The sequence below is a fragment of the Schistocerca cancellata genome, chromosome 7 (genome assembly GCF_023864275.1).
Source record: "Schistocerca cancellata isolate TAMUIC-IGC-003103 chromosome 7, iqSchCanc2.1, whole genome shotgun sequence".
NCBI lineage: Eukaryota > Metazoa > Arthropoda > Insecta > Orthoptera > Acrididae > Schistocerca > Schistocerca cancellata.
This window is the reverse complement of record NC_064632.1, coordinates 536,439,793-536,455,941: the sequence shown is the minus strand read 5'-3', so window position 1 is coordinate 536,455,941 and position 16,149 is coordinate 536,439,793. Positions and strand designations below refer to the sequence as shown.

Here is a 16,149-nt window from a genome sequence, read left to right as displayed (position 1 = left end):
ACTGTTATGCGCCTTTCTGCTAACACCGTGTCCTGTATTCTAGAAATGTTGATTTCATTTATAGATTTGGTGGGTCACCCAATTTGACTTTCATCCTCACAGTCTGCCTTCCCTCTCTCAGCATGCAACACCAGTGATCAGCTACTTCATGGGACATGACCTCTTCATCATACATCGTCTGTGGCCGTTCGTGGATGACGGCGGCGAGAGTCCCACATGCCCTTTTAATACTGGATTAGAACAAGCACTGCCACGTCTTGGTGAAATGCCCACTTCTTTTGGCCTTTCGGGCTAAGAATAGTCTTCCCGATCCGATAATTTTAATGTTAGCAGACGGTTCACAGATGGTTTAACTGGTCCCCAGTTATCTTCGTGAAATGGGTTTTTATTTCCAGATATACGGTTTTGCTTTCCTCCTGGAGCAGGTACAGGGCAGTTGTGGTTGGGATCCCATTACCATTCACTCATGAAAAGGCCGCCCTTTTTTCCGGTTTTCAGATTTGGTCTCACCTTTTATGCCTTTTATTGTATGTGTTTTAAGTTGATTATTTTATAATATGACTCCCTTGATTGGATCCGTCCATTTCTGTGGGTAACTTCGGAATCCGGCAATGATGACCTCGCATTTTGGTCCCATAAATCCTCTCAATCAACCAGTCGATCAATGAAGAGCACACATCCCCACTGGCGACCACGTTGTCAGTACATCTCCGCCTGTCATCATGCGTGTACTCGAATCACTTCGGGCAAGACATTCTGCTGCTACTCTCTTCTTCGGCGTTCTGTGCATGTGTCATTCCTCCTCTACTGTCGCCCCTTCTGCCGTTCAGTGACCAACGCAAGTGGATTCATGTGGCGTTTGCGTGTGTCACGTGGTGTACGACATTCTCTTTCCAGAACAATGCTGAAACTTACTATCGGAGCGTCCCTCGTATGAAATTTGAGTTACAAATTTGTTCTCGCGTGTAGTCTCTAAATATTACACATCATGACCACGACAGACTGTTTAAACAATACGCTCTCGGAGTATAGTATGTTTCGCTGAAAGCGTGTAACACGCAGAGCACATTATTTAGGTAGCTTGTTTACTATTTCTACTACGGTTATTAGTACGGGTACCACTACAGGCAAACTTTTGGCAGATATGCTTTACCTTGGCGACCCGATGCCCATCACGTCACTGCAACGACAGCTACATGAGAAATGTGACCGAATTTTAACTGTTTGTGTATGGAATCTTCGGACGTGACAAATGGGGACCTGCCTATCATTCGCCTAAACGAGCTTGGTAAAACCGCCTTAAAACCACTCTCGGCCACGTCGGTGCACCGCTTCTGGTATTGTCCAAAGATCATGGTAACAAACTCGGCACCTCACATTGATAACACAGAGGTTTACGATGTCTCGCTGCATTCCACAAAGACGAGTGGGAGGCGCAGACGAAGCCACGCCCTCCGCCGAACACTGCAGTGCCATCGCACAGAGACCAATATACACTGAGGTGACATGTCAGGGGACACATCACAACACGGTGTCGGACCTCCCGGCGTAGTGCAGCAACTCGACGTGGCAAGGACTCTACAAGTCGCTGGAAGTCCCCAGGCAGAAATATTGAGCCGTGCTGCTTCTATAGTCGCGCACAATTATGAAAGCGTTGCGCTGCACGTTTTTGTGCACAAACTGACGACTACATTTTGGTTCAAATGGCTCTGAGCACTATGGGACTTAACATCGAGGGTCATCAGTCCCCTAGAATTTAGAACTACACTCCTGGAAATTGAAATAAGAACACCGTGAATTCATTGTCCCAGAAAGGGGAAACTTTATTGACACATTCCTGGGGTCAGATACATCACATGATCACACTGACAGAACCACAGGCACATAGACACAGGCAACAGAGCATGCACAATGTCGGCACTAGTACAGTGTATATCCACCTTTCGCAGCAATGCAGGCTGCTATTCTCCCATGGAGACGATCGTAGAGATGCTGGATGTAGTCCTGTGGAACGGCTTGCCATGCCATTTCCACCTGGCGCCTCAGTTGGACCAGCGTTCGTGCTGGACGTGCAGACCGCGTGAGACGACGCTTCATCCAGTCCCAAACATGCTCAATGGGGGACAGATCCGGAGATCTTGCTGGCCAGGGTAGTTGACTTACACCTTCTAGAGCACGTTGGGTGGCACGGGATACATGCGGACGTGCATTGTCCTGTTGGAACAGCAAGTTCCCTTGCCGGTCTAGGAATGGTAGAACGATGGGTTCGATGACGGTTTGGATGTACCGTGCACTATTCAGTGTCCCCTCGACGATCACCAGTGGTGTACGGCCAGTGTAGGAGATCGCTCCCCACACCATGATGCCGGGTGTTGGCCCTGTGTGCCTCGGTCGTATGCAGTCCTGATTGTGGCGCTCACCTGCACGGCGCCAAACACGCATACGACCATCATTGGCACCAAGGCAGAAGCGACTCTCATCGCTGAAGACGACACGTCTCCATTCGTCCCTCCATTCACGCCTGTCGCGATACCACTGGAGGCGGGCTGCACGATGTTGGGGCGTGAGCGGAAGACGGCGTAACGGAGTGCGGGACCGTAGCCCAGCTTCATGGAGACGGTTGCGAATGGTCCTCGCCGATACCCCAGGAGCAACAGTGTCCCTAATTTGCTGGGAAGTGGCGGTGCGGTCCCCTACGGCACTGCGTAGGATCCTACGGTCTTGGCGTGCATCCGTGCGTCGCTGCGGTCCGGTCCCAGGTCGACGGGCACGTGCACCTTCCGCCGACCACTGGCGACAACATCGACATCGATGTACTGTGGAGACCTCACGCCCCACGTGTTGGGCAATTCGGCGGTACGTCCACCCGGCCTCCCGCATGCCCACTATACGCCCTCGCTCAAAGTCCGTCAACTGCACATACGGTTCACGTCCACGCTGTCGCGGCATGCTACCAGTGTTAAAGACTGCGATGGAGCTCCGTATGCCACGGCAAACTGGCTGACACTGACGGCGGCGGTGCACAAATGCTGCGCAGCTAGCGCCATTCGACGGCCAACACCGCGGTTCCTGGAGTGTCCGCTGTGCCGTGCGTGTGATCATTGCTTGTACAGCCCTCTCGCAGTGTCCGGAGCAAGTATGGTGGTTCTGACACACCGGTGTCAATGTGTTCTTTTTTCCAGTTCCAGGAGTGTACTTAAACCTAACTAACCTAAGGACAGCACACAACACCCAGCCATCACGAGGCAGAGAAAATCCCTGACCCCGCCGGGAATCGAACCCGGGAACCCGGGCGTGGACTACATTTTACCCAACAAATGTTCGATAACATTCATGTCGGGCGATCAGGGTGGCCAAACCATTCGCTCGAACTGTCCAGAATGTCCTTCAAACAAATTGTGGCCCGGTGTCGTGCGCATTGTCATCCACAACAGTTCTATCACTGTTTGGTAACATGAAGATGAGAATGGCTGCAAATGGTCTCCAAGTAGCCGAACGTAACCATTTCCTCTCAATGTTCCATTAAACACAGCCCACACCGTTATGGAACAGCCACCAGCTTGCGCAATCCCTTGTTGACAACTTGAATCCATGGCTTCGTGAGGTCTCTATTATCAGCTCTAACAAACTCAAATAGGGACTCGTCTGGCAGCGTCACAGTTTTCCAATCGTCTAGGGCCTAACCAATAAGATCACGAGCCCAGGAGGCGCTGGATACGATGTTGTGCTGCTAACAAAGGCACTAGCGTATGGCCGGCAGCGGTGGCCGAGCGGTTCTAGGCGCTTCAGTCCGGAACTGCGGAACTGCTACTGTCGCAGGTTCGAATCCTGCCTCGGGTATGAATATCTGTGATGTCCTTAGGTTATATAGGTTTAAGTAGTTCTAAGTTCTAGGGGACTGATGACATCAGATGTTAAGTCCCATAGTGCTCAGAACCATGTTTATCACTAGCGTATGCGTCTGCTGCCAAAGCCGATTAATGCCACATTTCGCCACATTGTTCTACCGCATACGTTCGTCGTACGACGCACATTGATTTATGCGGTTATATTGCGCAGTGTTGCTTGTCTGTTAGCACTGACGACCCTACGCATGCGCCGCTGCTCTCGGTCGCTATGTTAAGGCCGTGGGCCACTCCATTGTCCGTGGAGAGAGGTAATGCCTGAAATTTGGGATTCTCGGCGTATTCTTGGCACTGTGGATCTAGGAATATTGATTTCCCTAACGATTTCCGAAATGCAATGTCCCATGCGCCTAGCTACAACTGTAAGTATGCTGTTTAGGTTCTTATATTGGTAACGCCACGTAGCGCTCTGTATGAAAATCACTGGCTGTGCTGTGTGCAGTCTGTGGCAGGGTGTCATTGTTGTAATATTCGCTATTGTAGTGTTGGGCAGTTGGCTGTTAACAGCGCGTAGCGTTGCGCAGTTGGAGGTGAGCCGCCAGCAGTGGTGAATGTGGGGAAGTGAGATGGCGGATTTTTGAGAGCGGATGATCTGGACGTGTGTCCATCAGAAAAAGTACATTTGTAAGAATGGATATCATGAACTGCTATATATATTATGACTTTTGAACACTATTAAGGTAAATACATTGTTTGTTCTCTATCAAAATTTGCTAACTATGCCTATCAGTAGTTAGTGCCTTCAGTAGTTTGAATCTTTAATTTAGCTGGCAGTAGTGGCGCTCTCTGTATTGCAGAAGTTCGAGTAACGAAGATTTGTGTGAGGTAAGTGATTTATGAAAGGTAAAGGTTAATGTTAGTCAGGGCCATTCTTTAGAAGGGATTTTTGAAAGTCAGATTGCGTTCCAGTAAAAATATTGTGTGTCAGTTTAGTGTTGATCAGAATAGGTAAATAGCGAAATGTCTGAGTACGTTCAGTTTTGGTCAGCTGTTTGAAAAGCAAATAATGTAAGGGGTTTACCAACACAGTAAATCATAAATTTTTCTAAGGGGACGTTTCACAACTACCATTCCGCGTCCAAATTACGTCGTGTGGCAATAATCACAAAGGAAACCTTTTCACAATAATCACTTTAATCCAAATGTGAGCTGCACCAATGCACTGCCGTTTTATACTTTGTGTACGCAATACTACCGTCATCCGCGTCTGTGCATATCGTTGTACCATGACTTCTGTCATGTTAATGTATAGAAAAGCAGATGGAGGCTTGGCCCCAGTTTGTGACCGATCATGCAGACTGCGTAGTCTATTTGCGGCACATGTGTTACGCATGTCTCATTGATCTTTCACTCTGAACTTTGTAAACTTTGTAGTTCAAGAGGAGAGTTCAGTAAAGATGCACATCAAGTAAAGTGTAATGTAAATATTCGGCACATTCCAGTGAAAATGGATTGTATGAAATTAAGTAAATCTTTTATTCATTCTTGTAATAAAGTGCAGTAATATTTCACATTAGGGGTGTTCCATCTTCTTGCATGAACGAGGGATTTCAGCTGATATGTACGAGAAAAATTACCACCAGAGCTGTATCTTGAGAATATCTTTACTCAATCACACCACTAGTTTCGGCGGCACATCACCGCCATCCTCGGGCCCCACCACTGCCAGAACAGTATTTGATTTCCTTGGAGCATATACTGTATGCTCCATGCTATTAGAGCCTATGGGCTCCAATTGACTGGAGACAACACGGTGTCGAGTACACACTCCTGATGATAGCTAGTCCACGTGTTAGTTAGAAAGATGACGAAGTAAATGCGTCAAGGAAATGAAATACTCTTTTGGCAGTGGTGGGGCCTGGGATGGCGGTAATGTGCTGCAGAAACTAGTCATGTGATAGAATAAGAACATTCTCAAGAGACAGCTGTGGTGGTGATGAAGAGGTCCCATTCTCCGAGGAGCGTAGGGAACGATGCGGGAGACCTGCACAGCCGACTAGCAAGGTTCTATCGGAGGTGGTTTGCCATTGCCTTCCTCCGAGATGATGATGATGAGGACAACACAACAACGCCCAGTCATTTCGAGGCAGGGAAGTCGCTGACAACGCCGGGAGTCGAACTCGGGACCCCGTGCGCGGGAAGCGAGAACACTACCGCAAGACCACGAGCTGCGGACACGATGGTGGTACTTGTTCTCATCAATATTTAATATGTTGTACTTCCAATCCACTATCTCCGAGAGCAATGAAGGAGTCCACAGTTATACCGGACGACTGCAATTTCATCAGGGCATAACGTTAGCTACGTTCGTTATTTCCCCCCCCCCCCCCCCCCCCCCCCACGAATACGATCCTCGTCTGGGTCACCTTGCCTATGTTACAATCTAGCGCGCTGCATATTACGCTGTACGAGCAGGTAGACTACTTGTGCTATACAGCTAAACGAAAAACCAGTCCGAAGTTGCAAATTTTTACTTTTTATTCATTCGATGACTGTCTGGCCGAGACCATTTTTCAAATCATCATACAGGGTAGAAAACCAAATTTACACTCTATTATAATACAATTTTTACCAAATTTTTAAGCGAGTGCTAAAGACACAGAACATATCTTTTAAAAACTTACATCACAGTCTAAATGGCATTTCGAAGATTTCAAAAATGTGCAACGAACATTTACAGTGGATACAGATAACTGGCAGTTTACTCCTTCCGCTGTCGTAACGAAATCATGCAAAGGCGGCGCCCAGTCAGGTTATAGGACACCTTTTTTTATTTGTTAGAATGTTCTCCAACCATCAAGAATACAACTATTCGTACAATAACCGTACAAGTCAACAATAAAATTAATACTTTTTAAAATCTTTACCAGGCTCTACAGGTTTTATAATTACTCTGGAAGTTTAATTTTATCTTTTCTAGGAAGCCATCCGGCATTCAAGCAGCAAAACAGCATCACATGAAGTAAACAAAAAGGAAACAGGGTAAAAAAAAATGATAGTAAGAAAACTCGAGATAGCTACAGTTATTTTCTTTCTGTAAATCATTCAGGAGAAACAGCACATTAATACAGCACCAAAGCAGAGCTTAAGATACCCCATAAGCAAGAAACGGAACGGAAAATGCCTTTATAATGTAACAAATGAATGTGTTCTTATCCAAAATCACCTAGGTAGCTAACGCTAATAATTCCGCATTAGGGAGCTACCTGTGGAATTTATTAACTCCAGTTGAAAAGCTGCAACTCTAGTACGATAATATCTGATTAAAATGGTGTATGTAATGACGGTCAATTACTGCTTCTAATGTAATCACTCATCCAGATTGTACCATAATACAAGCCAAAATTTTACGCTATGTAATTTATCATACCCAGAGATTCCCTACTGCTGGCTCTCAAAATGCCAAGTAGCTCCCTTTTCTATACGCTGAACAAAGGTTTTCCTTGATGGAAGAAAACATTATGTAAATACAGTGTGTTTTCTACAATCAGTTGTATTTCAGAATAATGTGATTTCATAATTACTTTTAATTTACGTTTGAGGCAAAATTCAGAACTTTTCAGTTTACTAGACTGACAGTTACACAGTACACAACAGCAGAATATTCGAAGAGCCCTGTGCCAATGTAATTGGTGTAGCAGTTGTTCACGGTGCGTGGGTGCGGTAGTGTGCAGTCCTGGATATCCACGAAGTCTCGCTGTCGATGGATGTGGTGGCAGCAGCAGGCACAGTTCCTCAACACACGGTAGCTGCTGCTCCTCGTCCGCAAGAACATCGTCATCCTGCAACTATTTGAAGGAACAGCGTCCGCAAAACAGTTAGCTGCTTATTTGGAAATATCCAGTCCAGAACCTTCTACTAGCCGTGTAACTGAGACTGAATCTTGAAACACCGTGTACTCCGAACCTTTATCTAAATCTTTGTAGGCGAAACAAATTGAACCCCAGTATTCCTTCCATCCTTCGAACAAACTGTCAAGGTCTGGGATATTCAGAACGTAAATAAATTTATATAAAATTACACAGTTAACAAGGAAAGTAAATGAAAGGAAGAAGTTAAAAACAATATTATTTGCTGATGATAAAACTATCATTCAACAACCACAGGATGACCTTTAAAAATTACTGTGTAGGATCTAACACAAAAATTCCAGGCTTTTACGGGCAAATATCAATCCAAACAAAAATTGCTGTACATAATACAGGCTACAAACAGAATAGGTAGTTTCACTCCCAACAACTAGACTGTGACGCAACTTGCGACATTAATCGTGGTATCAGCAAGGTCATATCTCGAAAAATCCCAAGTACTTAAACTAATAAAATGAGAATATAGACCTGAATGAAGTGTAAGGGGTAATCAAATGAAAACGAGATAGATAGAAAAATAGTACGTAAACAGCTCACTGTTTCAAAAGTAATCACTATAATTGTTAACAAATTTATCTTACTGTGAGACAGAGCGGTCAGTGCCCAGATGGAAAAATGTTTCAGGTTGTCCGTGGAAGTATGATGGTACGCAGGCATTCACTTCTTCGTCCGAAGCAAATCGACGTCTTGTGATTAATATAGTAGTTGTGCAGTAGCGTCGAAATGTATTTTGGTAGAAATAATGATTCGCTTCCTCCACTCGTTCCACTATGAAAAAATTAACGAGCCTCCTCCCACCCCTAGCTTAAATCGTAGTCACATTCTTGAAAATCGAAGAAAATAAAGAGTGATGGCTCTGAAACCTGAAGAGCATGTTAGAAGGAAGAGAAACAAAATGAGGCTTCTCATAAGCAGCGAATCGTAAAAGAAAAACTGGTAAGAAATGGAAACATCGGTAACAACGGTTATGTTCCGCAGTGATCGCTTCAAAATAAGTTTTGCATTACCACGGTTCCGAGAGTTCCGGAACCAGTACAGAACATTGGAATAGAGATCAACATACACATCATTTCCGCCCTTTTTATTGATCACGAAACCCACACATTGCGTGTTGTACCACCATACAGCGAGACCTTCAGATGTGGTGGTCCAGATTGCTCTACACACCGGTACCTCTAATACCCAGTAGCGCGTTCTCTTGCATTGATGCATGCCTGTGTTCGTCGTGGCACACTATCCACAAGTTCATCAAGGCACTGATGGTCCAGATTGTCCCACTCCTCATTGGCGATTCGTCGTAGATCTCTCAGGGAGCTTGGAGGATCACGTCGTCCATAAACATCCCTTTTGAATCTATCCCGGGCGTGTTGGATAAGGTTCATGACTGGAGGACATGCTGGCCACTCTAGTCGAGCGATATAGTTATCCTGAAGGAAGTCATTCAAAAGATGTGCACGATGGGGACGCAAATTGTCGTCCATGACGACGAATGGCTCGCGAATATGCTATCGATATGGTTGCACTACCGGTCGCAGGATTGCATTCACGTATCGTACAGCCGTTGCGGAATCTTCCATGACAACCAGCGGCGGACGTCGGCCCCACATAATAGCATACCAAAACAACAGGGAACCTCCACCTTGCTGCACTCGCTGGACAATGTGTCTAAGGCGTCCAGCGTGACCGCGTTACCTCTAAACACGTCTCCGACGATTGTCTGGTTGAAGGCATTGCGACACTCATCGGTGAAGAGAACGTGATACCAATGCTGAGCCGTCCATTCGGCATATTGTTGGACCCATCTGTACTGCGCTGCGTGGTGTCGTGGTTGCAAATACTGACCTCACACGGACGTCGGCAGTGAAATTGCGCATCATGCAGTATATTGCGCACTGCTCGAGACGTAACACGGCGTCCTGTGTCCGCACGAAAAGCATTATTCAACGGGATGACGTTGCTGTCAGGGTTCCTCTGAGCCATAATCTGTAGGTTGCGGTCATTCAGTGCCCTTGGGCAGCCTGAGCGAGGCTTGTAATCGACAGTTGCTGTCTCTATCTCCTCCATGTCCGAACAGCATCGCTTTGGTTCACTCCGAGACACCTGGCCGCTTCCCTTGTTGAGAGCCCTTCCTGGTACAAAGTAACAATGCGTACGCGATCGAACCGCGGTACTGACCGTCTAGGCATAGTCGAACTACAGGCAACACGACCCGTGTACCTCCTTCCTGGTGGAATGACTGGAACTGGTCCGCCGTCGGACACCGTCTAACAGGCGCTGCTCATGAATGGTTTTTACATGTTTGGGCGGGTTCAGTGACATCTCTAAACAGTCGAAGGGAGCCTGTCTGTGGTACGATATCCACAGTCAACTTCTATCTTTAGGAGTTCTGGGAACTGGGGCGATGCAAAAATTTTTTGACATATACACTCCTGGAAATGGAAGAAAGAACACATTGACACCGGTGTGTCAGACCCACCATACTTGCTCCGGACACTGCGAGAGGGCTGTACAAGCAATGATCACACGCACGGCACAGCGGACACACCAGGAACCGCGGTGTTGGCCGTCGAATGGCGCTAGCTGCGCAGCATTTGTGCACCGCCGCCGTCAGTGTCAGCCAGTTTGCCGTGGCATACGGAGCTCCATCGCAGTCTTTAACACTGGTAGCATGCCGCGACAGCGTGGACGTGAACCGTATGTGCAGTTGACGGACTTTGAGCGAGGGCGTATAGTGGGCATGCGGGAGGCCGGGTGGACGTACCGCCGAATTGCTCAACACGTGGGGCGTGAGGTCTCCACAGTACATCGATGTTGTCGCCAGTAGTCGGCGGAAGGTGCACGTGCCCGTCGACCTGGGACCGGACCGCAGCGACGCACGGATGCACGCCAAGACCGTAGGATCCTACGCAGTGCCGTAGGGGACCGCACCGCCACTTCCCAGCAAATTAGGGACACTGTTGCTCCTGGGGTATCGGCGAGGACCATTCGCAACCGTCTCCATGAAGCTGGGCTACGGTCCCGCACACCGTTAGGCCGTCTTCCGCTCACGCCCCAACATCGTGCAGCCCGCCTCCAGTGGTGTCGCGACAGGCGTGAATGGAGGGACGAATGGAGACGTATCGTCTTCAGCGATGAGAGTCGCTTCTGCCTTGGTGCCAATGATGGTCGTATGCGTGTTTGGCGCCGTGCAGGTGAGCGCCACAATCAGGACTGCATACGACCGAGGCACACAGGGCCAACACCCGGCATCATGGTGTGGGGAGCGATCTCCTACACTGGCCGTACACCACTGGTGATCGTCGAGGGGACACTGAATAGTGCACGGTACATCCAAACCGTCATCGAACCCATCGTTCTACCATTCCTAGACCGGCAAGGGAACTTGCTGTTCCAACAGGACAATGCACGTCCGCATGTATCCCGTGCCACCCAACGTGCTCTAGAAGGCGTAAGTCAACTACCCTGGCCAGCAAGATCTCCGGATCTGTCCCCCTTTGAGCATGTTTGGGACTGGATGAAGCGTCGTCTCACACGGTCTGCACGTCCAGCACGAACGCTGGTCCAACTGAGGCGCCAGGTGGAAATGGCATGGCAAGCCGTTCCACAGGACTACATCCAGCATCTGTACGATCGTCTCCATGGGAGAATAGCAGCCTGCATTGCTGCGAAAGGTGGATATACACTGTACTAGTGCCGACATTGTGCATGCTCTGTTGCCTGTGTCTATGTGCCTGTGGTTCTGTCAGTGTGATCATGTGATGTATCTGACCCCAGGAATGTGTCAATAAAGTTTCCCCTTCCTGGGACAATGAATTCACGGTGTTCTTATTTCAATTTCCAGGAGTGTATATATATATGGACCGTGGCACTACTCAATTCTTTAGCAAATCAAATTAAAATTATAGGCTCACCACAGTTATTTAAAGGAAATAGGAAGCGCAGGGTCACTGGTGATGGACAAGCATGCTCCTTTTACAATTTTAATTTGACTCAAACAGATTTTATTATAAACTTCAATTCGGACATTTGCCACCTTACTGATGCAATATACAATATACAAAATAACTGAATTACATAAACACGAATAAGAATCACATTTTGCATCCGAAACCAAAACCTTAGATAGTAGGCACGGTGAATAATCAATCATAAACAATCGTTCTTGTTTAACCACACCTCAAAAGGCTAGTAACACTATAGACTTCGAACCCAAAGTTAAACAGCCACATAATACCACAACTTCGTTAAAAAAAAAAAACCTTAAAGCATAATGAATCTGAACTGCCCACATAAAGGTCCACAGTGAAACATGATTATACTAAAAATACAAAGTGGGCCAACCAAGGTCGCAAGACTGGCAGACAGGAAAAATAGCAAGTTGCACATTCATTAAAAATACACAAATGATTAACAGAAGTGTTGAATAAGAATGGCTAGTAATAACCAGTAAAATAACTTTCAGAAACGCTAATATTAACAAAGTGGCCTCAATTAACTTTAGAGAACAGCGTTAAGGCCGATAGCAGTATTTGGAAGCAATAACCCTACGGCCGTCAGGCAATACGAGCGTTCACTCCCCACGGCTTGTGTAGAGGCTCACAAGAAGGCGGTATATATTTATATACAGTCCGACAGGCCTCACAATGAGCGGTCCTCACAAGAATCCATAAGCTCACCGACGCCAGGAAACGGGCAGACTTTACAAATGGCCTGCAGCACAAACAGACTGCAATGAAAAGAAGGTCAAATCACAGCCACACTGGAATATATAATACGCATGCCCCCAAATCCTTACGGTTTGTGCCAGGTTGGTTGCCAGGATGTTGACAGTGACACACAAAGAAACAAGAAAAACGGTATGCAGCAAACTATTGGAACAGTACGAGAATTGTGGAGATGAATTTCTTGGAAGAATTGTGATAGGTGATGAAACATAGCTCAATCATTTTTCACCAGAGACAAAGAGGCAATCAATGGAGTGGCATAATGCAAATTCACCCAAGAAAAAAAAATCAAAACCGCACCTTCAGCTGGAAAAGTTATGGCTACGGTGTTTTTCGATTCCGAAGCACTCTTGCTGGTGTACATCATGCCAAGTGGAACCACCATGAATTCTGATGCATATGTGACGACACTGAAGAAACTTCAAGCTCGACTGAGTCGGGTTCGACCACATCGGAAAAAGCAGGATGTTTTTCTGTTGCACGACAATGCACGGCCACACGTCAGCCAAAAAACCATGGAAGCGATCACAAAACTCGGATGGACAACACTGAAAAACCCGCCTTACAGTCCTGCCCCGGCTACATGTGACTATCATCTCTCTGGAAAACTGAAAGACTCGCTTCGTGGAACAAGGATTGAAGATGATGACTCCCTTGTGCACGCTGCCAAACAGTGGCTCCAATTTTACCGTGCGGGTATACAGGCGCTGGTCCAAAATGGCGTAAGGCAGTTGAGAGGGATGGAAATTATGTGGAGAAATGAAAATATTGTTCTTAAAGGATGTATCTACACACTATAAAATTTTCAAACACGTAGAATAAAAGATGAATTCTAAAAAAATAGTGTGCATTTCTTTTGGAGTGTCCCTCGTAGTTTAAGAGTTAAAAAAAAACAGTGAAAACAAAAAATTACATTACTGAGGACATCATGATTACGGTTTTGTATAATGATTTAGATCATGTCGTGAATACAAATACATTGAATTCAATTTGCTGCTGATGAAGTAATCTTAGCAGATTCTTATAAGCACATGAACTGTATGTTCAAAATTTTGGCTGACGCTTTGGATAACCACTAACTAAAATAGACGCCGAAGAAACGTAAGGGCAAATATTAAGGTAGGAGGCAGCAAATAAAACACTAAGGAAAGGAAATTAATTTTGCTTCTTGGTTCTTGGGAAGTACAATAACAAACGACAGTAGAGGTATAGCGGATAGTAAAAGAAGAACTGTAGTGAGTAAACAGTACTTCAGAGAAAAGTGTATTTCATTTTTAAAAAATATATAATGGAGGCTTTCACGACCGTACACTGCTTCTTAGCTTCCGGGTTGTATCGTCTATGCAACTTTTTCGTTACTGACGTTTCGTCCAGAGCCGAACTGGTTATCTTGAGAGTTGCTCCTGCTTCAGCCACTCGGCAACATTCGGCGTAACCACGACCACTTCAGAAGATGTCCAGTCCCGCTCTGGAAGAAAAGTGAGGAGCGAAAATGTTTCATCGACCACGGCGGTAAAAACCAAAAGATTAAACAACAGATGTCAACAAACACCCACCCTAATCTGGAAGCAACAATGGGGGGGGGGGATAGGGAGAAGGGCCACGAGAACGACATGGGCTGAAATGAAAACATCATGTGGCATTGTTGGACGGGAGGCCCCGCCTGGGGAAGTTCGACCGCCGGCTCACAAGTTTTATTTCCGGTAACGCCACATTGGGCGACTTGCGCGTCGGTGACAATGAAATGAACACCCAGTCCACGAGCGTAGAAAATCCGCAACCCGGCAGCGATTCGGACCCGGGCCCAATGCATGGTAGGCAAACACGTTAGCACTCAGTAACTCAGTAAAGCAGACGGACGTCCAGGACTGAAAGAAAACCCGACGAACTAATGCTAAATGAAAGTGTGTAAGCTCTCCCCGTGTATTTTGAGATATCTGACCGTGATCCTAATGGTAAGCTGTCGGACTACAGGTAGACAAATTTCCCTCAGGCACGACCACGGAAGCTAAACGTAGCCTAATTGTGCTTGACGTGATTGTTGTCATGTATAACTTTAAAAAAATCAGAAGATAACGGCCTACAATTTGTTTTCATCTCCTGCAAACAATGCATTATGCACAAAACTATATTGAACTTATTCACTTCAATGATTCACTCCAAAAATGTCGTGGTCTATTAAACATTCCTATTCCGACGAAATACACTACTGGCCATTAAAACTGATACACCTAGAAGAAATGCAGATGATAAACGGGTATTCATTGGACAAATATATTATACAACTTTCACGCAATTTGGGTGCATAGATCCTGAGAAATCAGTACCCAGAACAACGGGTAATAACGGCCTTGATACGTCCGGGCATTGAGTCAAACAGACCTTGGATGGCGTGTACAGGTACAGCTGCCCATGCAGCGTCAACACGATACCACAGTTCATGAAGAGTAGTGACTGGCGTCTTGAGACGAGCCAGTTGCTCGGCCACTATTGACCAGACGTTTTCAATCGGTGAGAGATCTGGAGAATGTGCTGGCTACTGCAGCAGTCGAACATTTTAGGTATCCAGAAAGGCCCGTACAGGGCCTGCAACATGCGGTCGTGCTTTATCCTGCTGAAATGTAGGGTTTCGCAAGAATCGAATAAAGGGTAGAGCCACAGTTCGTAACACATCTGAAATGTAACGTCCACTGTTCAAGGAGCCGTAAATGCGAACAAGTGGCGACCGAGACGTGAAACCAATGGCACCCCATACCATCACGCCAGGTGATACGCCAGTATGGCGATGACGAATACACGCTTCCAATTTGAGTTCACCGCGATGTCACCGAATACGGATGCGACCATCATGATGCTGTAAACGGAACCTGGATTCATCCGAAAAAATGACGTTTAGCCATTCGTGCAGCCAGGTTCGTCGTTGAGTACACCATCGCAGGCGATCCTGTCTGTGATGGAGCGTCAAGGGTAAGCGCAGCCACGGTCTCCGAGCTGATAGTCCATGCTGCTGCAAACGTCGTCGAACTGTTCGTGCAGTTGGTTGTTGTCTTGCAAACGTCCCCATCTGTTGACTCAGGGATCGAGACGTGTCTCCACGTTCCGTTACAGTCATGCGGATAAGATGCCTGTCATCTTGACTGCTAGTGATACGAGGCCGTTGGGATCTAGCACTGCGTTCCGTATTACCCTCCTGAACCCACCGATTCCATATCCTGCTAACAGTCATTGGATCTCGACCAACGCGAGCAGCAATGACGCGACACGGTAAATTGCAATCGCGATAGGCTATAATCCGATCTTTATCAATGGCGGAAACGTGATGGTACGCATTTCTCCTCCTTACACGAGGCATCACAACAACGTTGTATCAGGCAATGCCGGTCAACTGCTGTTTGAGTATGAGAAATCGGTTGGAAACTTTCCTCATGTCAGCACGTTGTAGGTGTCGCCACGGGCGCCAACCTTGTGTGAATGCTCTGAAAAGCTAATCATTTGCATACCACAGCTTCGTCTTCCTGTCGGTTAAGTTTCGCGTCTGTAGCAGTCATCTTCGTGGTGTAGCATCTTTAATGGCCAGTAGTGTATTTCACTCAGTGCAGTGTTCAACATTTCATAATTACACTGTGTGTATTTTTGATTCATAGCTCTTTC

At 46.6% G+C, this 16,149-nt stretch overlaps 1 long non-coding RNA gene across 1 annotated transcript in view; it reads left to right on the top strand.

The window, feature by feature from the left end:
• Positions 1-16,149, top strand: part of LOC126092217 (uncharacterized) — a 761,555-nt gene that overhangs the window by 556,445 nt on the left and 188,961 nt on the right. The window lies entirely within an intron of this gene.